Here is a 27508-nt window from a genome sequence, read left to right as displayed (position 1 = left end):
TGAATGTTCTAGATCAGTTGATTTGCTGCAGTGGGACGACATCGACGATGGGTGGAGAATGGTTGTCGGCAGGATGGGTGAACTTTGATTGGTTTATGTTAAAGAGAGGAATGGAGAGAAGAGGAGGAATTTTGTGAAGGGCAATTGTGTTTGGACTAAAATGCCTTTATTTTATTTGGTCAATATTATAAAAATTTTCATTTCTTAGTCAACACACGGCCAAACTGACGATTTCCATCAATTTGGACTTGAGCTACGAATTTTTCAAAGGTTTGGCACTCACGATAGTACAAATGAAAGGTTTGAGCAAAGTCTACTAATAGACGAAAGATTTGGACCCTTCAATTGAGTATAAGTCAGCAAACAGCTTCCCCTCGATCGGTTGAACCAGCAGCTTCCCCATCACCTCCTCCAGGTCAGGATACCTTGGCTACAATTTTCCCTATTAAATATCAATGAATTGTAAGAGAACTGATTGCCAACATTTTGTGTTTTCCCTGAACATTAGCATTATGGAAAAATCCCCTTTTTTCCAGTGAAACATCTTCGCTCGGTTCTTGAATTTGAAACAAAACCCTATAGCATTTTGATAACTAGAAGAGTAATTAATATTTTTCGTAGAAAAAGTTTACAATGAAGAACAATGTGAAAGTCATATCAAGACTCACAGCATTTCCAATCCTCTCTCTCTCTGCGGCAATCCTCTCTGATGCAGAATTGCAGATATCCTTCTGGGCTAAGTACATATGGCATTGCACATTGCTCCTTGCATATTTTAATTCAAACATTCAGCTGGGATTTTGGGGACGATTGCTAGGGTTCATGATGTTGGGGGTTCCCTTTTTTGAGGCTACATAATAGCGTGTTATTATAATGTTGGGTTTTTAGCGATTTTGGCCCAATTGGCCAGATTTAAAGTTTGTACACGTGACACATTCCATTAATTGAAGTTGGTGGAGATTAAATAGGTGATGGATAGGTAAGTAATTGAATAGATGAATGCGTAATGAGATAAATTTTATAGTTTGGTGAGCAAGTAATAATGTAAACTAAAGTTCAGTGAATTGAATTTGTTGAATTTTAAAAAGATTTAGCCATTATTTGAGCCCCATTTTGGGGAAAAGAATGCATTTCGAATATTAGATTGATGAAAAATGTGTGATTCAAAATTAAGGAAATTTTTTTAATTTACGTGTAATATTATTTTATAGAAGAATGCATGATTGAATATGAGTTTTAAAAGAATGAATTTTCAAAATTCTTACGATAATTTTTCTTTTATTTTTAATTAGTTTCTTTCCTTTTAATACACACCCACTCACACACACAAAGATAGAGAAAATTCACCATTTTAAGTGGTCAAAATAGTAGAATGACAAATTTTGCTATATTTTGGAAAATTGAGATATTTGGTGCCAAAATATAAAGTTGATGACAGTTTTTAACATTTTAAAAAGAAAATTACAAAAATATTTTCTCTTGCATCGTGAAATTTAGTCCATGTTTGTTTACCATTATTTCAAAATTCTTTTTTATCAAACTCATTTTCAATCACACATTTGTATAATAAAATATTTTGTATGTAAATTTGAAAGTTTTTTTTTTAATTACACATTTTTTAAAAATTCACAATTATAAACTTATTTTAATTGAATAATGATAGACAAACATTCTGTGATTGCCAATTAAAAACTTCAAGTGGATTGTCTTGATACCACCTGGTCGGGTGCTATGGTATTCATTGATGACAAGACAACTAAAGATCCTGATAGAACATATGGGAGGGTAAACAGGAAGCAGCTAAAATAAAAAATGATGCAGAAATGCATTTCAAACGTGTTAAATTTCATCAAGCCAAGGTTGTGAAAGTAATTCACGAGGAATCAAAATCTTTGTTGATATGTAATGATGGTGTTACTATTCAGGTTGTTGTGGTTCTTAATGCAATTGGATTTTCCAGATGTCTTGTACAGTATGATAAGTCGTATAATCCGGGCTATCAAGTAGCCTATGGGATTTTGGCAGAAGTGGAAGAACACCATTTTGATGTAAGTAAAATGGTGTTCATGGATTGGTGCGACTCACACCTCAACAATAATAAAGAGTTGAAGGAGAGAGAGTAAGATTCCAACTTTTCTCTATGCGATGCCATTTTCATCGAAAAGAATATTCCTTGAAGAAACATCCCTTGTAGCTCGTCCTGGAGTGCCTATGGATGATATTAAGGAAAGAATGGTAGCTCGGTTGTGTCACTTAGGTATTAAAGTTAGAAGCATTGAAGAGGATAAGCATTGTGTAATTCCAATGGGGGGCCCTCTTTCAGTGTTACCTCAAAGAGTTGTTGGGATTGGCGGTACAGCTGGGATGGTGCACTCATCGACTGGATATATGGTGGCAAGGACTCTGTTGCTGCTTCAATTGTCACCAATGCAATAGTTCAATACTTAGGCTCTGAGAGAAGCCTTTTGGGTTAGGAATTGTCTTCAGAGGTTTGGAAAGATTGGTGGCCAATAGAAAGGATACGCCAAAGAGAGTTCTTTTTTTTTGGTATGGATATTCTTCTCAAGCTTGATTTACAAGCCAACCGAAGGGTTTTTAATGCATTTTCCGACTTAGAACCTCGTTATTGGCATGGATTCTTGTCATCTCAGCTATTTCTTCCAGATCTCATACTTTTTGGACTCTCTCTTTTTGCTCTTGCCAACAATACTTCTAGGATAGAGATCATGACAAAAGGAATTGTTCCTTTGGTAAAGATGATCAACAATTTAGTACAGGATAAAGAATGAGAACTCCAATATCTGTTCCCTATATGTAAACCAATGTTTTAAAATCCGGCCCGGGCATCGACCCTGTAAACAGAAAGGGTCGAGGATCAAAAGGTTCAACCGGGGTCTAATCGGGGTCAAACCGGAGGTGATAAATAAATATTTATAAACATTTAAATTTTATTTTCACAACAATATATAATTAAATTTTTACACCATCAATTCAAAATAAATACTAATATGTCAAATGTATGTTTTTAATATAAATTTTAGTAGTTTTTATTTTTTAGATCACTTAAAAACTCATTTCAATTTTAGTAAATAATTTGTATGATTAAAAAAAGATTTAGCAATCTATAGAAATTGAGTAATTTAATTGTGTAATCATGCTCCATGTGGCCATAAATAGTATTGAAAAAGTGTGCTTTACTAAAGTTTGTCAATCCCACATTGAAAGTATATTGAAAGTGTGTTTTATTAAATTTTGTCAATCCCACATTGGAAGTTTATTAATTATGGGATTCAAGAAATGGTTATAAAAGAGCTCCATAGGTGAAGATGTGAGTATATAGGTCTCCATCCTTAAGGTAACCTTCTTATTTTTCGGTTATTAGATAACCGGTTAATTTAGTATAACCGGACTGGATTTTGGTCCGATTCCCGATTTTACGGGTTGAACCGACCGGTCTGGTCCGATTTTTCAAACATTGATGTAAACCTAGAGGTGCGGTATCTGTTTATTGTTTTAACCTTTTAAGTAAATGCAATATGAGTTAGCTACTCTTCATTGCATCTTTTTCGAGTTCCGACATTCTGAGTTAAGGATTAAGTTGATTGAACTTATCATTGTACATAACTGCAGAACAAATGATCACGTCTTTCCATACAGAAGTGTAATTTTTTGTACCAATTAAGTCCATTGGTATCATTTGGATAAGCTGTTAATTTCATTTTCTCTGCCAGCTATGTCTACTGGATTTTCTCTACTTGTAGTGTTCATCTTGCCTCTATTATAGTGGTAGGTGTTAATATTGTCACGTCACATAGCCCAGCGATATTCATCAACATCTAGGATTTTTTAATTTGTTTTGTACTTCAATCTTTGAGCTGCAATCATCGTCATGGATCCCGCTACACATACAAAATCGCATGACAAATGCGGCTTACAAAATGACGTTGTAGGGGAAAAATTGTAAAAAAAGGGACAATAATGCTACTTGTAAAAGTACCGTATCTCTCACTTTTGCTTCCAAAATTTACCCAAAATTGAAACTCTACTTTCTCCTCTCTCCCCATTTCCTTCCTCCACTCCCCACTTCCTTCCAAGGTATTCAATTCCAAAGTACTCGCCTCCGGAGGAGGCCTCACCTTCAACACTTTCTTCATCTTTATGCACTTTTAGCCAGCTCCACACTGTCATCGAAGCCGACGTCGGCGTCGAGTCGCGACATTTGACTGCAACAAAACAATCGGTGGACATCCTGTGAAAATTGTTACAGAGGATGCCTATCTATAAATCACTGATATAAGTAGTCCCCACCTTCCAAACCTTGATCCCCACAACACTCATTCCTTCTACTTCCCCACTTTCACCCTCCACTCATAACCCTGTTCCACACAAAATGAAGGTTTGCACTGTGGGGGTAGAATGAAGATTCAAGGCATGAAACTCCTCAAGATTTCTTTGCTCGTTCCAATCCTATGCATTTTCTCCTTTGCACTGTGGTTAATGAATTTCTATCTATGTAGGCAGTAGCTTTTCAAATATTTATGTATACAATGCATGACATTTTGTATCGTCTTCGATGGTGGACAAGCTTGCATTTTCAGTGAAGAGTTTCTGAATTTCGTTGAAGTTGTGATTTTCAATTTAGTCCATTAGTCTAGTGCAGCGTGTTTGTTGATTTTGGTATCACTAGATGTGCTAATTTATGTACCTTGTTAGTTCAATTAATATTCACTTTGGAGTTTAACATGAATATCCCGTTACTGTAATTTATGATAATTGTTAATTTATGTACTTTGTGTCTTGGTGCTTATTTTTGCTTGCAAGATCAATTATTACTTGCTCTACACCAATGACATCTCTTTATTTTTCTTTTCTTCACACTTCCTGGGAACGAGACAACCTAGTGGCGAAATCGAAACATTAATATCAGTTCCCTGAATAGATAACAGTTCAAGAAACAAAAATTCCAAAACCAAATTCTTATTTTTTTATACAAAGTAGAACCTACATTATATTGATTTCTCGCAGTTAAAAGTTAAAGAAGCAATTTAAATTCACTTGATGGATTGTGAGATAACAACCTGCATTGTACCAATTGGGAGTGGTTCGATATTGAATAAGACCAAAATTCCTTTGTGAAAACAAGCTCAAGTTCAAATCCAACCCTAATTTCACGCACAGAATGCCATTTTGATTGCTAAATTCCTGCAAGCGCAAAGGTGATGTCTTGTAGCCATGACTCCATTAGGCAACACTCTCATTGACACATAAATGCAATACTCATCCCCACACCAGGAGATGGAGGAGACAAACCGGAGAAGATAGATTGGACTGAAGAAAAAAATGGAGGTACGAGGTCAGACGCGCTGTTGATGCTGGTCTCTCGCTACCTGGCCAATCTTTGGATTTTTTTTTACACAATGTTGGGGAAATTGTTGGAGGTTCGCTACCAACCGTTGGGCGTCGCTACTGGGTCTCTTGCTATCTAGTCATTCTATGGATTTTTGCTACAAGTCGTTCAAGAAATTGTTGGATTTTTGCCACAAGTCGTTGAAGAAATTGTTGGAATTTTGCTGGGAAAATTTTTGGAGTTTTGCTACATCTGTACATTGAGCTCAGCTGCAAAAGATTGCGAAAAATGTTGGATTTGAGTATTATTACAATAGAGTCTCTGATTTTTGGCGCCATTAATTCCCACTTCTCTCTTTTAAAATCACAGCTGTCCAAGTGCTTTTTATCTCGGCCACACACGTGTATTTGTCAACCAATTTTGTAACTTTCCTTTGTACAAGAAGCATTATTCCTACAGTCATTATGTTACCTATCAAACTTATAGAGCTTGTTTGGTGAGGTACTGTATATTCTACTAGACAATATAAAAAAAAAGGAGAAAAATAGTCATAATCTCTGTTGTTTCTAGTGTTCGATCATGTCTAATACTCATACCAAGCGTACTGTTACTCTCTTGCATGTTAGAAACCATCCTTGGTGGAATTAGTGCTTCTTTTGAACTCCCAAACCTGTGTAGAATTGCCTTCATATGTCAGATAATGTGGCAGTGAAGACTGCAATTTTTTGAGGCTGTTTCAAAACTTAGTATGGGTACGACGAAGTTTGTGTCTTGCTTAATGAGGAAAGTTACTTGGATATGGATCACTTTTAGGTGACATACAATGAAACAACAACAATAAAAGAGCTTTGAAAAACTTTACTTTTCGACTTGTCTGTTTTATCATTAGCCGTCTCTATTCCTCATGTGAAGGCTCAAACTTGCATTCACTAGTGTTCTTGCTTCAGAATGCTTTTGTAACTCAAGAAGGCCTATCACAACTTCATATATCGTGTTGGTGCACCGAAGTTCACCTTGAAGCCATGAGTAGATTAATTGCAATGAATAAGCCATTACTTTATTCCTTTAATCATTCCAATGTATTTATTTCAATCAACCCACATGCTCAACAAATTGAAGTGCCAATCTGAAAGATTTCTATCAAAGCCAAGATTGAAGCACTGTTCAGCTTTCAAGCCAATAATTTGATTTAAGACTTTTGTCTGAACCAAATTGAGAATATCACCTGTTACACTTTCCCAGGCAGCAGCCATAGCTCTGCCAGCAAGAACTAATGGCAACAAATTAATAAATTAAATATCAGCCCATACAGAGCTGGCCCTAAGATTTTGGGTGCCCTATACGAGATTTTAAAATTGTGCATCTTTCAAGTAACTAAAACATATATTTAAAAAAATATTTCAATAATATTATTTCATTGAAAAAAATATTTTTTTCACAATCATGAACAAGAAAAACATAAATAAAGCTCAAAAACATCCCTCGGACTTCATCAAAATTTAGATGTCATCAACGAAGAATCATCCAAGCCACTAGCCTCTTCGTGCAACTCCATATAAGCAAATCTTGAAAAAAAAAATATATATCAAGTGTAAAGTTTGAAATGCAACAAATCATGTAAAAATATTTCTTCTTGCATTTTTAGAAGCAAATTCACTAATTAAATTTCGTAATCAATATTTTCTAGAATGTCTTGTACTATAGATATCAAAGCTAATACATTCAATTGTTCTTGTAACATGGTTGATCGCAAATAAGATTTTAATAACTTCAATTTTAAAAAACTTCTTTCAACAGATGCGATAGTTACAGGAATTGTCAATGATATTCTATAAGCAATACATGTATTCGGAAGCAATCCAATCTTTTCAAATAAGTCAATATATCAAAAACCGTCTTTATTTCTTTTGGTAAAAGATTTCGCAAAACTTTAAACTCTTGAAATAAATTTTCGCCGTCAAGATCGCAAAAATTTACATGTCTTGAAATAATATCAAGATGATCACAAATTCAAATTTTAACAAGTTCTTACAAAGCGAATTCAAATTAGTAAAATCACTGAACGAGATTGACGAAAAGATAATAAAGAAAAGATAACAAGTAATTCAGATTTTCAGCGACAGTTTAATGAAAAATACGAATCGTCAACGTCGCTTATGGAAACTAGAGAATTTTTTTGGAGCCAGGTCAAAGATGATTGGAGAAAAAGATGATTTCTCCAAAAAGATGATTGGTCTCTCTCTTCTTTGCCTCAGTTATCTTTGAGGCAATTGGAAAAGACGATTAGTTTATTTAATTCTTTTCTCCAAAAAAATGATCGGAAAAGGCGATTGTTCAATTTTTCCTTCTTCTCAGCCTGTTCTCTTTTGGCCACTTTCCCTTGCATCATTTAAGGTAGGAATACTATTTAAAAATATTATATTCAAGAAATTTATAATTAGTTAGTCACATTACTCTTAATTTTAATATCTTATGCATAATAATAAAAAAAATTATTTTAAAATTAATATATATTTTAAATATTTAATTATAAATAAATATATAATTATAACAAAACTTTTTTGGTGCCCCTACAATTTTGAGACCCCATGCGGTCGCTCAACTCGCGCACCCTCAGGGCCACCTCTGAGCCCAAACCACCAACAAATGTCAACTGGTTCAGGGGTGAAGGGAGAGGGGGGCCAGTTGGGGCATTCTGGTAATTTTTTCTTTTCTCCATTTTCATAGAAAGATTTTAATGATTATAGCAATAATCTGGTGTACATATGAAAACTACCAGACAACATGGCAAGACAATAAGCAATATCACCCAAAATTTGGCTGCAGTCCTAGATTATTTTCTTTTCAATGTAGTAATAACTGACAATTGGCATGTATAATGTATAGTATTATTCGACACTCAATCAACTGAACTTTAGTATTGTGGAACTTGTTACTTAGCTAATCTAATTCTGCCATATGGAAATACATTCTAGTTTCACTTAACCAAGAATTCTCTCCCCACAAAATGGCAAGAGGATTAATCATCTCTATCCCAGAATTGAATTGGGCTCGTCGGTTCAACGGGAAAAAATGGAAGTGATCCAAAAACTGGTTTCGTAACATGTAATTTCCACAAGATGAAAATTATAGAACCCGGTCGTTTTTTCAAATTTACAAAGGGAAGGGATGATTCTTTTGAATATTTTGTTAAATATCTTCAAGTAAATGTTATACATTACACCAAACATACAGGCTGTTGATTAAGCACACAACAAAACCAAAACAAACATTTAAAAAAAAAAAAAATCCTTTAGCAAATGAAGAGCTTCTCCTTGTAGGAGATGCTTGTCTCCTTTGGATCGTGGAAAAAAAGAAAAATATGTCTGGACCATAGTGAGGGCAAGGGCTAAAATTGCAGCTAGAAAAGCCGAGATAGTCCAAGGACTGCTGAAATGTTTGTGATTCCATTCAGCTATCCAAACTAGGCACTTATTCCTCCAATGATTTTCAATCTGGTCCTTAACCCCTACATATGCACGAAGATCAGGTACCAAATCATTACCTATCTCGTTAAAGAGTGCCGCCAAGAGTTCGTCACTGCCTAGATTGTTGAGAAGAATTCCCTTCTTTCGGAGCTCTTTGACATCGTTGGCATGATCAATGAGTGAATCCATTAGCCCAATGTATGACATAATGTGAGAATCAGATGGGCCATTAGGACTCATTTCATAAGCCACCAAGTTTAATAGCAAAGGTTTTGTTGAATCATCAACCACCAAAGGAGGAATTAACATAGTTCCATAAACAAGGCGATCTTCGAACTTTACATCAGTGACTTTACGAGTTTTACTTGCTTTGAAACTAATTCCTGCTGCTTCGAGCTCTGTTACTGAACGATAGGAATGCCATTGATCTGATCTCTTCCTGATTGGGACCGGAGAAGTAGGTGACTCAGCGAGTTGTTTCCACATTAGGTCTAGAAGGTGAGGGCTTGCGTCCAATTGTAATTCTTTTTTGTCATTTGTTTGACTATCAGAGCGGCGTTCGTTGACAAATTTCTTGATCTTATTAGTGCATGAAGCTTCTTCAGGCGGCTTGTTTTTGGTGGGAAGGTCGAGGAATTTCTGAATCAACTCTGTATTACCATCGAACCTGAATTTCAACAAAACTTTTAGTACTAGTAAAGGAATTTGATTCTCTAGCAAGAACAAGTCCCTCCACACAAAAGCACCAAGGTAACTCTTCATTGCGGGTAGTTGATCTTTTTCTTCTGTCGCTGTTAAGATGCACATAAACTGAAGCACAAAGCAGGCATCAAGAAACATCATTTCCGTGAACGATTCATTGTTATATTTTGCAGTCGAGTCTTCCTCGTAGCATTCTCAAGCATAGTGAGCCACCTCCGCTACCTCTTGATATAACTGATTCATCGACGATACTAGATCACCACAGGCAAGGCAAAATTGCTTTGCGAATTTATATTTAAGCTGCTCCACTACTTCGAGCTCTCGCTTTCCATGATGATAAGGGCCTATTGAAACTACTAGAGGATCATAACATTTTTTGTTGGATTCGACCTCACGCAGCATCGATGGAACCTTTGCTATTCGCTGCTGTTTCTTTGTTTCTTCTTCATCACCCTTCTCTATACAAATCGACCACTCATCCTCGGAAATTTTGTTGCGAGCATGAAATTTTGTCTGCACATATTATTAGGTTGGAAATTTAGATAAAGCGTCTTGTGTATTGATAATAAAATTTGAATAAATATACTGTTCTCTCTAAGGATTTAAATTTGTAATGAGTTACTTGATCATGATATAATAAAATTGTAGGACATGATGATAAATGAACTCGATGACAGTTTCAACCAACTGTTATCACGCAATTATTAGTGGCTTATAGGCCGTTAACAAGGTGGTTTGATAATAGGACGATGAAGGTCGAACAAAATAAAATTGATAGTCTTTCATTACTGAAGAATTAGTAAAACATTGGTTTCCTATCACACTAAATTATACATTATAAAATTGATACCAAATAAAATGGTTCGGCTGAATGTCTGCCAAAGCTTAGATTTTCATTTTCATTTTTTTATTTTTTTTACGTTGGTTACACATGCTTTTAATTCACACATTATATAGGATATATATAACTTAATATCTGCTTATTCTTCATAGAACCCAAACTTATATAAGTACTACAAACTACAAAACATACAACCCAAAAAGTAATTGTATCCCATCTTGATATGAAAATTATATTTATTTTTTTAGTCATGTCAAAATGAGTGGACAAGGTCGCCCAGTTAACGTTGTTGAGCTTTTTTAGGGCAAGCCAAGCAGTTTAGGGCTGGCTGGCTCATCCAATTTGACATATCAGTATCTTTATACTGAATATCCTTTAAATGTTTTTAAGAATTGGCTATTATATACTCGAAACAATGGATAGAGCAAGCAGCGATAAAGTTTACCATGTCCTACTCAAAACTATCTATTGACTAAAATAATTAACCTACAAATGTATAATATCTTTCAAATTGAGAATTTATGTGAATACATTTGGAATTTTGGTAGAGTATTGTTACATATATGAAATTACAATGAAATTAGACTTAGATCTTGACGAGACTTTTTGTATCCCCGTATATATTATTTTCTCGTTCAAATGACTTAATTTTATATATAACTCTCCCTTGAAAGAATAATTTATGATTATTTTTCATGTAACACAAGACTGTTTAATAAGCAATAAGGATTAACATTAATTAGCTAGTAGTAAAATGTGCCTATATTAACAATCAGACATTATCATAAGCAATATAAGGTAAAAACACAAAGTAACAAACTTTTAAGAAAAATGTTACCATTCTCTCCGAATGTGAGCCTTGCATTTTTATGTTGTGTAGAAACTTGGGAAATATAGTGTTGGAGTAGAAGAAAAATATGTTTTGTTATTGTATGACATATGGAACATAGTCTTGTATTTATACTTGTCATAAGAAGGGAATTTGTTAGACAAACTTAATTTTGTAAATTACTTTAGAAAGCTTCCTACTTAGTTTTGAGCAAATTATAAGCATTGAATAATTTTACATAGTAAAGATTATGCTCTTCAGAATAAAATTTATCTTTCCAGCCATCTTGAGTTATAATTTTGTCTCTTTTTCATTTTTCATGTTTTCTTTTTTGCTTCTTTTCTCCATTTTTAGAGTATGATATTGTATACTCTTAGGTACATTGTAAATTCAAGCAAGCTTACAAATTCAAGAAATATTTAATTTGACCATAAACAAGATATGAATGAGCTTAAGATACATTATTTTGGTAACTTGCTAGTAGAGTTCACGAGATATTGTAACACGACCATAGAACAAAGGTTAGTAATTAGAGTTTGAACAAGTAAATAAGTTTCATTAAACTATCGAAAAGGATAATTGACTTGATTTCTCGATGAGTTTCAGTACAATATTAAAGTTTGACTTGAACAACAAAAATATTAAGGTTTTTGCCAAAAGAATAATGCTACTTGTACATAATGATTTAAATAAAGTTTATATATAGATGAGGTGTTAAAAAAATGGTGAAAATTTTATTTTATTTATTTATTTATTTTGGTTGAAGAAATTCTGATTCATATGTATATAAATCATTATGTACGTATAGCACAATCGTAGCAAAAACCTCTTGTCAAAATTCATTTTAACTTCACCATTTCAAAAATTGATCATAAAATCCTGTGTTAATATAATTGATTACAATCGTATCATATACACTTTTATGTGATGTATCACATGCGAATCGTATAACACAAATAGAATTTTTTTAAAACAACTTTAACAAGCTTAGAATTGTACTATGATTTGTTCCCACTTGATGCTTTTTTTTGTCAACATCACAAGTTTGGAATTAGAGGTGAGCATGGTTTGGTTTGGATCGATTCTAACGAGAACTGAACCGGACCTGAAATTTTCAGGCATGTAGTTAGTGGAACCGTCGGATTCAAATTTAATTATGGAACCGAAGGTTCAGTTCGGTTAGATTCAGTTCTCAAGTTTCGTATTATAATTAAACTTTTTAATATTTACAAAGTTACATTAATTCAATTAAAGATATGTTCAATCTTAGCTCTTACAAAATAAAGTAATTCAGTCTTATGTATCTTTTACGTCTCTTTTTATTGAGTTCTTCATAGATTTGATTATTAAAATTACAGGAAGAGGAAGATAACGAGTTCAAAATAATTAAGAGATGCGTTGTCGAGTTTCAATTCGATTTCTCAAAAACGGTAGAAATGGTACTACGATAGAGTAACAGATTTGGATAAAATTTAGGCCAACTTGATTAAGTTGGCTTTGAACTGAAAATTAAAAATAGGAAAATCATATTTTTTTCGATTAAGCTAAATTAACTAATTAGCAAATTTATTTAGAAAAATAAAATAATTTAGCTTATTTAAAATAAATTAACTAAAAAATTAGGGAGATTCGATTTTTATTCGGTTCTTAATCTAGAATCGAGAACTGAATCAAACTCATCGTTTCCTGATTCAGATACCCGTTCAAGTATTTAACTTAAAAAGAACCGCTTGGTTCGGTTCAAGAATTTTGTCCAGCCCTATTTAAAATACAAACAAGCTAAACACAAGGAATTATCAAACACAATAGACACACCAAGCAAGGTGTGAAACTGCAAGTTATTAAAATATCTTGATATATTAGTTTTTTTTTTTTTTTTTTTTTTTTTTTTTTTTGGTCATTATAGTCACTCTTTAGTGTTTTGTGAAGATAATAGAAAATTGAGATATATAAGAATGAAATTTTCATTTATCAAGTGGTGGAGGATATTTTCAACGACCCAAACATAGTAAAGTGAAGTAAACAATATTATTTATGCTTCTATTTTTAATTTAAGTCAAAGTCAACAAATAATTTTAACCAAATATTGATCTACAATTTTTCAGCCACATATTTTATCAATTTTTATTAAAATTTACTAAAAATATGTTTTTAATCCCTATTGAACAAGGGCTATTTATATATTGAAGAAGAAAAATGTGTGGTTAAGAAATAAAAAAAGTTTTGAATTTGCGTAGAATATTATTTTATTGACGAATATGTAGTTAAAATAATATCAAAACACTGTTTAAGAATGTTTTTTTTTTAATTTATTTTAAGAATGGGGCTCAAACAAGGGCTATATATTGCTTAATCATATTTAGTGCTTCACACCAACCATGTTATGCTAAAATTTGATGAATAGCATAGATAAATAATAAAGTGATCTAAGAGCCCAAATTATAATTTTTATGAGGACTGCATAGTCTACTTAATATTGACTTGAATGGGAATAACAAAATTGTATGGTGATTGTGATTGCAAATTTAAATTCTATAAACTAAATAAATATAAGCGTTAAACTAAAGTATGAAGCGTTTATGAACATTCTTTTAATTAAAATCAATAGGACCTCGAATTTTGCTATTGACAATAATTATTTAGACTCAAGGATCAATTTTTTTATTGAATAATGTTAAATATATTTCCACACATAACCCTATTATATTTATAGGAAGAATGCGAATATATGAAAATGGATTAAAGTTAATAAGACCATGCAAAACATAACGGTATATTTATATTTTTTGTCAGATTTTTAATACTTACTACAATTCCTATTCCTTCTCTAAAAAAAAAAAAAGAATCACGAATTTATTCAATTATTGATCTAGTATCTGAAAGCATTACTAACCTAGCAATCAATCAATCAATCAAGTCAAATAAGGCCCCGTTTGGCAGTGATTTTGAGAATTGATTTTGTGGCCGTTAGAAGAAAAGTGGGGACCACATGTGAGAGAAGAAGTCAAACTTTACGGCTGGAATAGTGAAATAACGGTTAAAAAATCAATTTTTGGGGTGCAAAATCACTCCCAAACAAGCTTTAAGTATTTAACATCAAAGTAAAATTAATTTTAAGTGGTTGTTTGGCAGGGATTCAAATTAGATTTTTAGTAGATTTTGATAGAAATTTTTGAAATGTGTGTTTGAAAAGTTGTGAGACTCATGAAAAATATAGTTAATATTTATTGTTTGACTTAGACTCAAATTCAAATTTGATTAAAATATGAGTCAAACAGTAGTTAAAACTTCAAAATATAATGTTTATCGTAATCCTATTATCTAGAAATTAGTCAAACATCATAAAATTACAAAAAAAAAAAAAATGTTTGGGAATAGTAAGACATCACCCAAATTTCAATTTATGGTTCCAAGATTAGGTGCACGAATCACAATATTCCATGTAAAATTGACTTACATTAGGGATTTTTATTTTTATTTTTTGGCTATAAGTATTCACCCTGAATACCAGCAAGAAATTCTCTTCTCATGTGTGCGTAGTATAAACCCTGTGATCGCATGGTTTAATGCTTTCCTCCCCATGCAAGTTGGGCACTAAATTTTCCTATTGATTTAGCTCAAGTCCCTTCCTATTTGCATCATGAATCCTTCATCTTTCAATTATAAAATAACTTAATCCCCAAAATCCTTAATTCGTTCCTTTTTAGTCGTTATCAATCGAATATGTTCCCTTTTTTCATATATCATCCAACATCGAATTTTTCTTAAAATAATCAATATACAACCAAAATTAAGTATCAAAGCAATAAAAGTACTCCCACACGTCCATTTTCAATTACCAAGATATGTTAGACTTGTCACAAGTCATTAATTAGAGACGATATTCAACAAAATGGGGAATAAACCATTCCTTTAAATTTAACTTGTAACGTCGAAAATTTTCTCCTTGACAATTTTATTAATGGCCTCTTTTCGATGAAAAAGCCAAAAGTTCCTTTTTTTTTTTTTTTAATTTACATATATTCACCTAAGCAGAACCATGAATAATACATGACTATGTTTTGTGGTTGCAAGCATTCAAAAGTAACTTCTATATTATCAAATTAAATAAGTAGTTTTCTTTCCACGTTATAGAAAGTATTAACCTATCCAAGTATGTTAAAGAACTTCAACAAGAGTAATCAACAACGGGCTATCCCTAGTCATGTGCATCATATCATTGAAGGGTAAATGACAGTCATGTGTTTGTTGAGAGTGTGAATGATGACAACCTTTTGCCGTTATTAGTAATTTCTACAGCAATTGGCAACAACGATGATAGGAATTGGATTGAGAATAATATTAGTATGTAGTTGAAGAGCAGCACCAGAATTTGAGAAAGGTAAAAAAGATAAAGATATGACGATAGTTGTAGAATTTTTAAATAATATTACACATTAATCCAACGACCCAGCACTATGGCCAGATTCATGACTGAATCGATTCTCATAACTATGCATAATTTAATATAATACGATGGATGGATGAATGTCCAATAAGGGATGGTCTATGCATACTCTCCTTACAACGTGTGGGTAAATTCAAGTTACAAAAACAATTTTGCTTTTGTTTTTATGATGCACGGCCCATTGACATTTGTTGATGATGATAAGATGCCAAGTCCAAGTCTCCTATTTTTCTTAGGCGACTTATTTCAAATTGTTTACAAACTCAAACTTTGTATAAATACCGTTCAACTCTTTCTTTTTTTTAGTAGTTAATGAAATGGTAGAGTCAAAATATTTTCAATGTCGAAACTCTTTTTATGTCTTTTGTGTTTGTTGAAATTTGCAAACAAAATGTTGTGAGACTAGTTGACTAGCCTGAAAAATAGGGAAGGTTGGTTGGTTGAAGGCACTTTGATGCTGAAGTTAATTTTGTTTATGTAGAAAAATGTAAAATCAAGTCGAGTTTTAGTAAAATGGGTCCTAATGTTTATAATAGATTGGAGTTTCTGAATTAAGAAAATGAGTCAATAGGATCATTGTTCTTAGCTTAAACTCTATGTGCCGAGCAATTAAGATACACACACACACACACACACACACATTATATGCAGTATTTGACTCGACTAAAGATATAAAATTTACCTATAATGAAAGGCATTGTCCGAATACCTCCTTTACGTCTAGCGAGCAATGCAGGAGTCTTTTTCCACTTCTGAATTCTCCATATTTTCTCAACTGGGAAGAAAAACCCTTTTGGTTTACAAGGGAAAATTAGTTGGGGGAGAGGAGAGCTCAATTTCTACATGCTCCAACAGGAGGAAACAAGAATAGTTTGTTTCTTCCTTTATGGATTATATGGGGGTGGAACGGCTATGTTATTTATTCTGAGTACCGCTACTTCCATCCACACTTTTTATACTTTTAAAAATAAAATTTTATTATATTTTAAATTATATGTAAATTTACTTAAATAGACGTAAACAGAATTAAATAAAAATACGTAACTCTAAATTGATCCATTAATTTTTATTTTCATTAAATTATCTTGAATCTTTTTTTTTTAATTCTTTTAGAATTTATGTTTAACTAGAATCATAATAGATTAAGCAAAATTACATGAATAAAATTATAGGTGATGGGTGTGGCCCCAAATTCACGTACATTAATGAAGATTAGCTGAAAGGCCCTATTAGTGTTTTTAAGGGAAGATCAATGGAATTTCCATGGTGGCTAAAGTTTTGAAATATTAGCCAAAAGTTTTCAGATTATAGGTCTTCAATATCTTCAACATACAAAGAAAGTAAAATTCGGCTTGTTTAATTGAACTTTCTTCTTCTTTCTTTTTTTAGCCTTTGTCGTTCAAAGCATTGTAATACTCAGAACTTCAATAGATAAAGAATTTAGTGAACAATGAAAGAGACGTTGTTAGAGCAAAAATGTACAGACATAGCAATAATAAAGAGAAATTTGAAAAAGTAAGGATTGTCTTTTTATTGTGTTTTGTTGTTTGATTTTTTCCTAACGCATTAAGACATTAATGAGTTTTAGATTTTTTTTTATTTTTATTTTTTTTCCATCTTGGTTTTAGAGACTATAGCAAATATTCAACATGTCTTGAAAATGTGAGTATGTGATGTGGGTTAGGACCATATTTGAAATTTGAAAGGCCTTGACTGACTAATTATGCCCTAAAAATGGATGTTTTGGTAAAATATTGGTAAATCTTGAATGATGGTTTGTTAACATTGGCTTTTATTACATTTGGAAATTACTATGAAAGAGTTTATGGTTTTAGAGATTGTGTGAATCTATAGTGTTAGGGATGTATTTAAAATGAGATGAATATATAAAATTCATATGGATATATAGAACTTAAATGAATGAATTTAATATGGATAAGATTGGAATATAACGTGGATTCAAATAGTATTTTTTTTTTAAATTTTTAAATTTTATTAGCGATGAACTTAGATGAGATGTACATATAAAAAATGTGAATGAAAATAACAGTACCCTTTATTTTCCTCTTCATTAAATTCATAACTATAATTTTTGTTTTGTATCGTGGAGCACTAATTGCAAAAGCCAAGGAATATAATATTAAATAGGAAAAATTGCAGTTAAGGTACCAAATCTTTCGTTTATTAGTAAATTTTGTCCAAACCTTTCATTTGTTCCACTGTGAGTACCAAACCTTTAAAAAATTCATAGCTCAAGTCCAAATTGACGGAAACTGTTAGGTTGACTATCAAAATCGTCAGTTGACCCTAGAAATTAAAAATTTAATAATTTGACTACATAAGATAAGGGTTAAATGGCCATTTTACCATTTTAATATAAAAAAGAAAAAATGGAAAATGGGTCATCATCTCCTTCACAAACCTTGAGGAAATGCCTCTTGATAGCCTAAATATTAGAGTAATTTGTAAGATTAGACCAAAAAATATAAACATTTGAAGAATAGTCTTTTAACAATTATCTTCCCAAAAATACCCCTTGCTGTGAAATTACAACCAAAGCCACTACAATGCATAAAAACCTTCAATTAGGTTCTCAAAAAAATATAGATCAAAAATCTTATTTAAACCCAAATATTATAAAAAAATTTATTGATCTAAAAAACGCAACAGAAAGTGAATTAAACTATTTAGAAGAAGATCTGAAAGGATTCTTTACAGAATATTTAGATCCAAAATTAAAAAATAAAAATGTTTCTATAGATAATAATACAATCAAAACAGAAAATGATATATATATACTAACTCTTAATCTGAGAAGAAGAATTAAAGAATTAAATATAATTATTGAAGAAAAAGTAATAATAAAAAATAGTGAATTTTATAAATTCTATTGTGATATTTTAAATACTTATAAAGATTTTAATTGGCTCAAAAATATTAACCCCTCCGCTGCACACTTCGACGAAATGGTATCAGAGTCATGTTACGAACCAAAAATAATGATGAATATAGTAGATGAAGAAAATATAATTGAAGAATTTTTGAAAAAAGTTGAAAAATATAAAAAATCTAGTTATCCCTATTTACCTAAAAATACCACAAATGAAAGTTTTGAGGATATATACAAAAGATTAGAAAATCTAGAACATAATCTACAAGTAGGAAATGCTCTATTAGATAAAAATCTTAAAGGAAAAGATAGGATAATAATTAATTCACCTCAAGATTTTAGGATAATACAAAAGGAAAATAATAAAGGGAAAAAACATGAAGAAAAATAATATATGATTACAGATGTAGAAGAAATAGAACAAAAATTCTTATAATCTACAGGTAAAAGTAAAAAGAATATAAAAAATAATTAGAAGAATTAACTGAAAAAATGGAAAATACAAAGATGAATACTAATCCATCTTCAAGTCAGAATATAAAAGTAGAATTCAGTAGTGATGAAGAACAAGATTATCCTTATGGTACCCCAATACCTGATAAGGATGGTATCTACCAATATAGAAAAACACAGAAAAGATACACTGGAAATGTAAGAAAACAGTACATAAAAGAAATAAACCCAATGAAATCTTATAATGAACCAATCCATACAATAGGGATATGGTTAGATCTAAACTGTGTAGATAAAAATAAAGCTATTGAAACATGGATGAAAAGTACAGATTTAGCAATACAATTCAATAAATGGGAAACATATACAGTTTTTAGATTTATCAAACATACATTCAGAGGAATTGTTTCTGAATGGTGGAGAAAATTACGAGAAATTATTAAAGGAAGAATAAAATATGGAGCGGATAGAACTGAAGTATTAGATAATAGAAATAGTTTAAATGAACAAAATATTCAGGAGATATTAAAAAGATTTGAAAAAATCTTAAGAACAGAATTTTTAGGAGATAGGTATACTTCTAATGACGAAGAAAGAAAACAAGATGAATATAATCAAGAAATGATAGCAATGGAAAATTTAAAGATATGTGATATGTGTGAGCTAGAAAGATACACATGTAAATTCGAAGAAATATATTATATACTAAATCAAGGAGATTATCAGGAAAATAAACCTATACCAAGATCTTATTTTACTAAGTTACCATTCCAATGGGGAATTAAGTTATTAAAAGAATATGAGAAATTATTACCTCTAGGAGAAGAGGAAGAAATAAAAATAGATAGTCTTGAAAGTAGAATTGAATTTACAAAAAGAAAGATAGGCATATGGTGTAGAGAAGTTTAGAAAATAAAAAAGCATATAAAATAAGAAAGAATTCATTATGTTGTTATAATGATAATGGCCAAGTTGAACAATTTGGATGCCATAAGAAGAAATATAAACCATATAAGAAATATAAAAGAAAATTCAAAAACTACAAAAAAATTCAAGAAGAGAAATTTTAAACCACATAAAAAATATTTCAAGAAAAGAAATTGGAATAAAAAATTTAAACCAAGAAATATTAAGAAATGTAGATGTTTTATTTGTAATGAAGAAAGACACATTGCCCTTCAATGTCCTAAAAAAAATATAGACAGAATATAAAAACTCTTATAATTTATGAAAAATTTCAAGAAGATAGTGACATAGAACCAATTGAATATTTTGAAGATTTAAGTAGTAAATGCAGTAGCATTATGAATTAAATACATCCTCATCAGAAGAAGATTATGAGGAAATAGTATATATGAATCAAGAGATACAACAATCAGAAATAGAAATAGAAACAACTGAAGAAGTTGAAGACTCTATAGAAGGTATAAATCAAAAAATTACCTTTGATATTAAAAAAAAAACACAGGAATCACTAAGAAGATATTAAACCTACAAGAAAAAGATGTATTCCATCAAGGATTCTTAGGAATTTTACTAAGAATAAATAAAATAATTGTAAGTATGAATTATAAAGAAATGTCTATCAATATAGAAGATACTATAGGAAAAGCAAGGATTCCCATAATTACAAAAGAATGGGTAAACCAAAAGTTATCCAAAATTCCAGAAAACGTAAGAAACAAATTAAAATGTATTGAATTAGGAAGAGTCCAAATAATGGTAAAAGGATTCTTTAGAGAAGGTATGAACATACCAATAGAAATCTACTGTATGGACAATAGAATCTTACAAGATCCTATTGATGCTCTATTAAGAACAATTGTAGGAAACTTAGTCTATCAAAAGATAATATTTACAGTAAAAACAAATTATGCAATATCATTAAATGATGAAAATATTGACCAAAGTTTCAATCTATACTATAGAATTGGAAACTTAAAAATGTTACGAAGAAGTAAGGCTATTAGTATAAGTATAAAATCAATTTTTGCTTTTAGTACTAGCCATCATAACAATCTAAGAAAGATTACCGATAACATTATCATACATAAAGATTTTAAGGAATTAGCACAATATATACCTCCTAAAAAATACCAAGAATATGAAGTTAAGATACCAGAACAGATAATGCTTGATTTCCACAAACAAGCTAGAGAAATTAATTCTGAAGGAAAATTAATAAGAAGAAATAGTGTCAGCTTAGAAGGAGATAATCTTATTGCAAGATTTCCCTCTAGACAAGATTCTAGGATAAGCAGACTTAAAAATTTAAGTATTGCTGAACCGTCAAGTTCGCAATATTATATTAAGACAAGATATGTAAATCAAGAAGGATTTAAGAAGAATCTTCTTGTCCTCATAGATACTAGAGCAGATAAAAGTCATGTAAATGCTAAATTTGTTAGTCATTTAATAGATTTTGAAATACCAGAACCATATATATTTAAAGATTATTTGGGAAATAATCTTGAAATAAGAAAATATGTTAAGTTCCCTCTTATACTTATAGGAGAGGATCAGAAAGAATATACTAAAGAAATAATTCTATATAAAGATGAATTATATGGAGTAGATCGTTCACCTATTCTACTAGGAATAAACTTTTTTGAGAAATATAGTCCTTATAAAATCTGTCAAGGATATTTAAAAATAACAGTTGATAATAATCCAATCATCATATCAAGGATAGATGAAAATATGAAATCATTATTATCGTGGAAAGAGTAATAAGTACTAATCCCATGAGTCCATATATTGAAATTACACTTAATATAAAAAGTTATTGTAGAATTAAATTTCATGTTTACTTAGATACAGGAAGTACAAGAAGCTTATGCTTACCAAATGTACTACCATCTGAATACTGGATATACAATTCAAAGAGGATAGTCACCGCTACAACAACAGGTGGAAATAAGGTAATATACAGCAAATATGCTAAGCAAGTACATTTTCTAATTTCCTTTAGAGAAGTATTTGTTGATACAATATATATGTCAACCACAATTAGATATGATATTTTATTAGGACAAAATTTCCTATTAAAATATGCATCATTTACACAATATATTGATAAGTATATGTTCACAACACCTTGTACACATAAAATATTTATACCAAAAATAAATAAAGCTATTACAATAGCATATACAGATATAAACCATCAGAGTTCCTCAACCCAGCGTGGTGGATGTTGGAGTACAGAAAAATTTAAACCAGTTACAGTCTTAAAGATGACAACAGCAAAAAGGTTAGAAAAAGAAATTTCTAAAACATATTCTGAAAATCCGTTAGAAAAATGGAATACTGATAAAGTAAAGGCAAAGATAGAATTATCCAATCCAGACACTATTGTTAGAGTCAAACCCATGAAATATAGTGTAGATGACCAAAAAGAATTTAAAGACCAGATAAAAGAATTGCTAGAAGCCAAATTAATCAGGCCTAGTAAAAGTCCACATAGTAGCCCAACCTTTATGGTTAGAAAACATAATGAGATAAAAAGAGGAAAAGCCAGAATGGTGATAAATTACAAAAAAAATTAAATGAAGTTACTAAATTTGATGGATACTACTTACCAAATAAGGACACCCTTATTAAACAAGTACAGAACAAAAAGATATTTTCAAAATTTGATTGTAAGTTAGGGTTTTGGCAAATCATGCTTACAGAAGAAAGTAAACCACTAACTGCATTTAGTACCCGCAATCCTTTAGGACAATATGAATGGAATGTAATGTCATTTGAGTTGAAAAATGCACCACAAATATTTCAAAGGAGAATGGATGAGGTAATCAAACCAATTACTCATTTCTGTATTGCATATGTTGATGATTTACTTATTCATTCAAATAATATTGATGAACATATTGAACATCTTGAGAAATTTTGTTATATTATGAAAAAACATGGTATTACACTTTCTCAAAAGAAAGCTGAGATAGCTAGAACAGAAATAGAATTTTTAGAATTATTTATAAAAGAAGGAGAATTGCAATTGCAATCTCATATTGGAGAAAAATTTCAAGAATTTTCTGAAGAAATCAAAGATAAAAAACAATTACAAAGTTTCCTTGGTTTATTAAATTATGTTGAAGGATTCATTGAAAATTGTGCCAAATTGAAAAATTATTTTCTTCCAAAGTTAAGAAAAATATTATGTGGTCTTGGGAAAAATAAGATTGTGAAAATATAAGGAAAGTTAAAGAAGAATTAAAGGTATTGCCCAAACTTGTAATACCACAAGAAGAAGATTTCTTTATCCTTGAAACTGATGCTTCAGATTATTACTGGGGAGCAGTGTTAAATGTTAAAAAGAATCATAAAGAATATAAATGTGAAAAAGATTGTTCTTGTCCTGAGATACTTGCAAGTTATACATCATGAACATTCAAAGAAGTTGAAATAAGATATGAGACAAATGGAAAAGAACTCATTGCTGTAAAAAGAGGAGTTCAAAAATATGAAAATTATTTATTACAAAAGAAGTTCTTGATTAGAACTGATAATGGTCAAGTTAAAGCCTTTTTGAAAAATAATGTTGATCCATCTATTACCAGTAGATATATTATTAGGATACAAATTTGGTTCTCATATTTCAAATTTGATATTGAATACATAAAAGGTAAAACTAACTTTTTTCATGATTATCTTAGCAGGGATGGAGCTAGAACAATTAAGGACGAAAGTCCAAATACTTGAGATAAAAGTTTCCTATTTGGAAACACAAATTCAAAATATCCAAGATAGCCTTCAAGGCAAAAATATAGCCCTTGAGGCAGGAATTACTTGTACCAAGTCTAGTATCCCTTCGCAGGGATTTGTGAATACTAGCGCTCTCTCCGAGGATAAAGGGAAAAAAAAGAAGGTAATAGGAACCCCTTCACAGGGAAAACTTGAACATATTACTGGTAATAAAGATATTCAAGATATCAAAAGAGAAGGTAGCTCTTCACAGAGTCAAACTCAATCTAAACTTTCTATTGAAAGGATAGATTCAAAAGATATTGTCAAGATATGCCATGAAACAAAAAGAACCATGAAGAAGTAACACTCTTTATTGTTATTTTTAATATTTTATCAGATTGGTATCTGGAGATTGGAAAGTGGATGAAGACTCTCCACTATTCAAAATACAACAAGATAAATTTTTATCCAGGAGCACCAATCAACTGGGTTCGAAATTGTTTTGAGATAGAAAATATATTTTGTATATATCCTAGCAAAGATCTCAAAGAGATAGCTCAACTTCCAACCAACATTAGGAAAGCTGTTAAAAGATATACTGAAGTCGTCAAGACAACAGATATATATATCAGATTCCATTCAGCAACCATGGAATGAGATCCCATTCTTGAATATATGCATCCATCGTTCTATGTGATAAAAATGGGACTTACAAATCAACATTTTTCACCAACCAATTAAAAGGTTGTTAAAAAAGGATATCAAGTTATTCTAAATATGATGCCCTACAGAAGAGTAAAAGGGTACAAAGAGATATTTAAACATGTAACTCAGATAATTATTGAGAAAGAAAAAATATGGGTTTATCCATTTGAAGATCATATTATCTATTCCAATGCAATGATGGCTACCAAGGAAGAAGATATTTGTTATCTCGACCATTTATTATCTGCAATTATTTCTAACCAAGTGCATGGATCAGAAGATATGGCTAAAGAATTATGCAAATTACTTTGGAACTACAGTGATCACCATTGTGAATACTGTGTAGTTGAAGATATGAGTCAAGCATCCCTTAATGATGAAGAATTCCCTGCAGAATTCTTTGATTCGAAAATGAAAAAGTGATGGTGACAAAAGTAGCCCTTTATCACTACTTTAATAAAGAAATTTATTAAAGAAAAACTGTGGCTACTAAAAGACAGAAGATAGTGCATGAAAAGTCTCCATAATTGTGACTACTCCCCACCAATTGTTACAAGTGACAGACAAACTCAAAAGATAAGGCATCTAATTTCAAAAGGAGAGGTCCACTAGCAAGAAGATAATGGAAAAATTCGGTGGAGATAAGATGGTCTAGCTATCCAACAAAGAAAGGTGGAAAACACTTGTCAAGATAAGGTTCCCAAAGGCTTCTATAAAAGGAGGCAAGGAGGAAGAAGGAGAGAGGCTCGAAAGAACTTATCTCTTAAAACACTCAGAGGAAACACATCTTAGAGATAGATCTTTTGTAATCTGTATATACCACTTGTATTCAGAAAAATATTAGATAGCTTGAAGATAGTAAAGCGTGTAATAAGGTAATCACTTATGGAGTTCTAAACTTCATAAGGTGAGTATCAAAGGTATGTAAATATAGTTTGTAAGCATGTACAATTTCAGTTTATGAATATCAAAGTAAAATTTGTTATGTTCAACAAAGCCTTCATAAAAGGATTTCGTTAAGTTTCTCATGATTCCTCGGTAGTACAGATAGAGATTTTAAAAGATTTTCAAATATTGATTTTGAATGGATGTTAGCCATGCCAAAGTACCCGTTTTTGATGAATAGTTTAGGGGAAAAGGCAATTTTTTAACAAAATTGTAGCACCTTGTGTGTGAGTTATCTTTTAAAATTTCGTTCCAAGTAGGAACTTGATTTTGAAAAGAGTTTGGATAGAGGTGAAAACAGAGACTCTGGATACTGTGAGATAGCGTCTATGGAAACACGGTTAGTTCTCTACAGTGAGAAATGCAACCTTAATTGAAAAGCTTTTTGCGCAAGCAGTTGTGGACCCAAATGATTTCAAAAAACATTTTAAACCTTTACTTGATTCAGAAGATTGATTAAGTACATGCAAAGCATCTATAAGAGCATACTGGAGAGAAAACCTGTTTACTTCCATTTGATTACTGTAAGTTATTTACTTATTTTTATATGCTTATGCTTTAATTATTCTGATGAACAATTCACAAGCATCCACTTCCACTACTAATGATGATAATAATCTTATTTTATTTTTAGATGAAAAAGATGTCTCGTTTTTATTTAAATTAGATGAAAAATCTGAAGATATATTTCCTGTTGGTAAAGAAAAAATTGAAGAAATATATAGAGATATAGATTATAATTGTAGAAATAATATAAGATTTGATTCTGTAGGAACTCATAGAGAGATAAGAAAGGTAGAAGATATCATAACCAAACATAGAAATATACAAGAAGAAATTTCAAAAGAATTAGTTAAAGGATATATAACCAAGAAAGGTCAACCTATAATCTTTGAAGAACTATCAAGATACAAAGAATATTTAAAGGTATTTGAAAGATTGAAAAATATAAATATAGGTTCTGATTGATAAATCCTTAAAGATATAAAATACATCTTGCAAATAACTATAGTAAGGGCAAAATAGTATTTTTGATAAAAGAGGCCATTGTAAAAAATAAAAACAATTTTCCAGCCATTCTAAAAATTACCCCCACAAACCTCCGACACCCATCCCCCAATCCCACCAAAACAATCCACCATTATTGTCGCAATACCACCACAATAAATGCGATCAGATGGATGTCTTCCTTTGCTCTCGCTCTCTAGATTTCCTTTTTCTGTGTCTGGAAAGTTTGTAGAGTTTGGGACGCCGGGGGAGAGGGGGTGAGTTGACTTGTTAGATTCTATGGTCGAAATAGGATCCATTCAATCATTGTACAAAGAAATTTCTTTTTCTCACTTCTTACTATGTATGCGTAATGCGTTTCTATACAAAGATCGCAAATATCACAGAAGAAATGTTAGCCCAGAAGGACTGGGTTTCTATACCAAGAGATGTTATGTTGTTTAGTGGCAGTGAAGGACTTGGTTTGATAGGTACAAGGCTCGAAATTCAGGATTATGCTTCCTTTTTTTTTTTTTTTTTTTTTTTGGGTTTGTAGCCCGAGTCATCCTTTTCGACACTGGATCTTTCGGATCTGGATGAATGTTCCAGATCAGGTGATTTGCCGCGGTGGCGCGACACCGAAGATGGGTGGAGGATGGTTGTCGACAGGATGGGTGAACTTTGATGGGTTTATGTGAAAGAGGAGAGGAATGGAGAGAAGAGAAGAAGAATTTTGTAAAGGGCAATTGTGTTTTGACTAAAATGCCTTCAATATTATAAAAATTTTCATTTCTTAGTCAACTCACGGCCAGACTAACGGTTTTCGTCAATTTGATATTGAGCTGCGAATTTTTTAAAGGTTTCATGCTCACGATGGTACAAATAAAATGTTTGGGCAAAGTCTGTTGATAAACAAAAGGTTTGGTACCTTAGCCACAATTTTCCTTTTTATTTTTTAAAATAAATTTGCTAACTATTTAATTTAACTCAAACCTAAAAATATGATTTTCCTATTTCTAATTTCTACTCCAAATCATATTTAATCAAATCGATCTAAATTTTACCTAAATATATGTTATTCTATCGTAGTGTCGTTTCTCTTGTTTTAAAGAAATCGAATTGAAACTCAACATCCCCTTTTTTAATTATTGTGAGATCACTCTCTTTCTCTTTCTGTAACTTTAACAATCAAATCTATAAAAAACT

General features: G+C 31.2%; 2 pseudogenes; one reads left to right on the top strand and one right to left on the bottom strand.

Moving 5' to 3' along the window:
* The first annotated feature begins 1653 nt into the window (after positions 1-1653).
* On the top strand, positions 1654-2789 carry LOC111376398 (annotated as a pseudogene).
* A 5830-nt stretch (positions 2790-8619) lies between these two features.
* LOC111374853 lies at positions 8620-26622 on the bottom strand (annotated as a pseudogene).
* Between the last annotated feature and the right edge of the window lie 886 nt (positions 26623-27508).

Source organism: Olea europaea, chromosome 2, assembly GCF_002742605.1.
Source record: "Olea europaea var. sylvestris chromosome 2, O_europaea_v1, whole genome shotgun sequence".
NCBI lineage: Eukaryota > Viridiplantae > Streptophyta > Magnoliopsida > Lamiales > Oleaceae > Olea > Olea europaea.
Note: the sequence above shows the minus strand (reverse complement) of the source record. Positions and strands in the feature narration are given on the sequence as shown.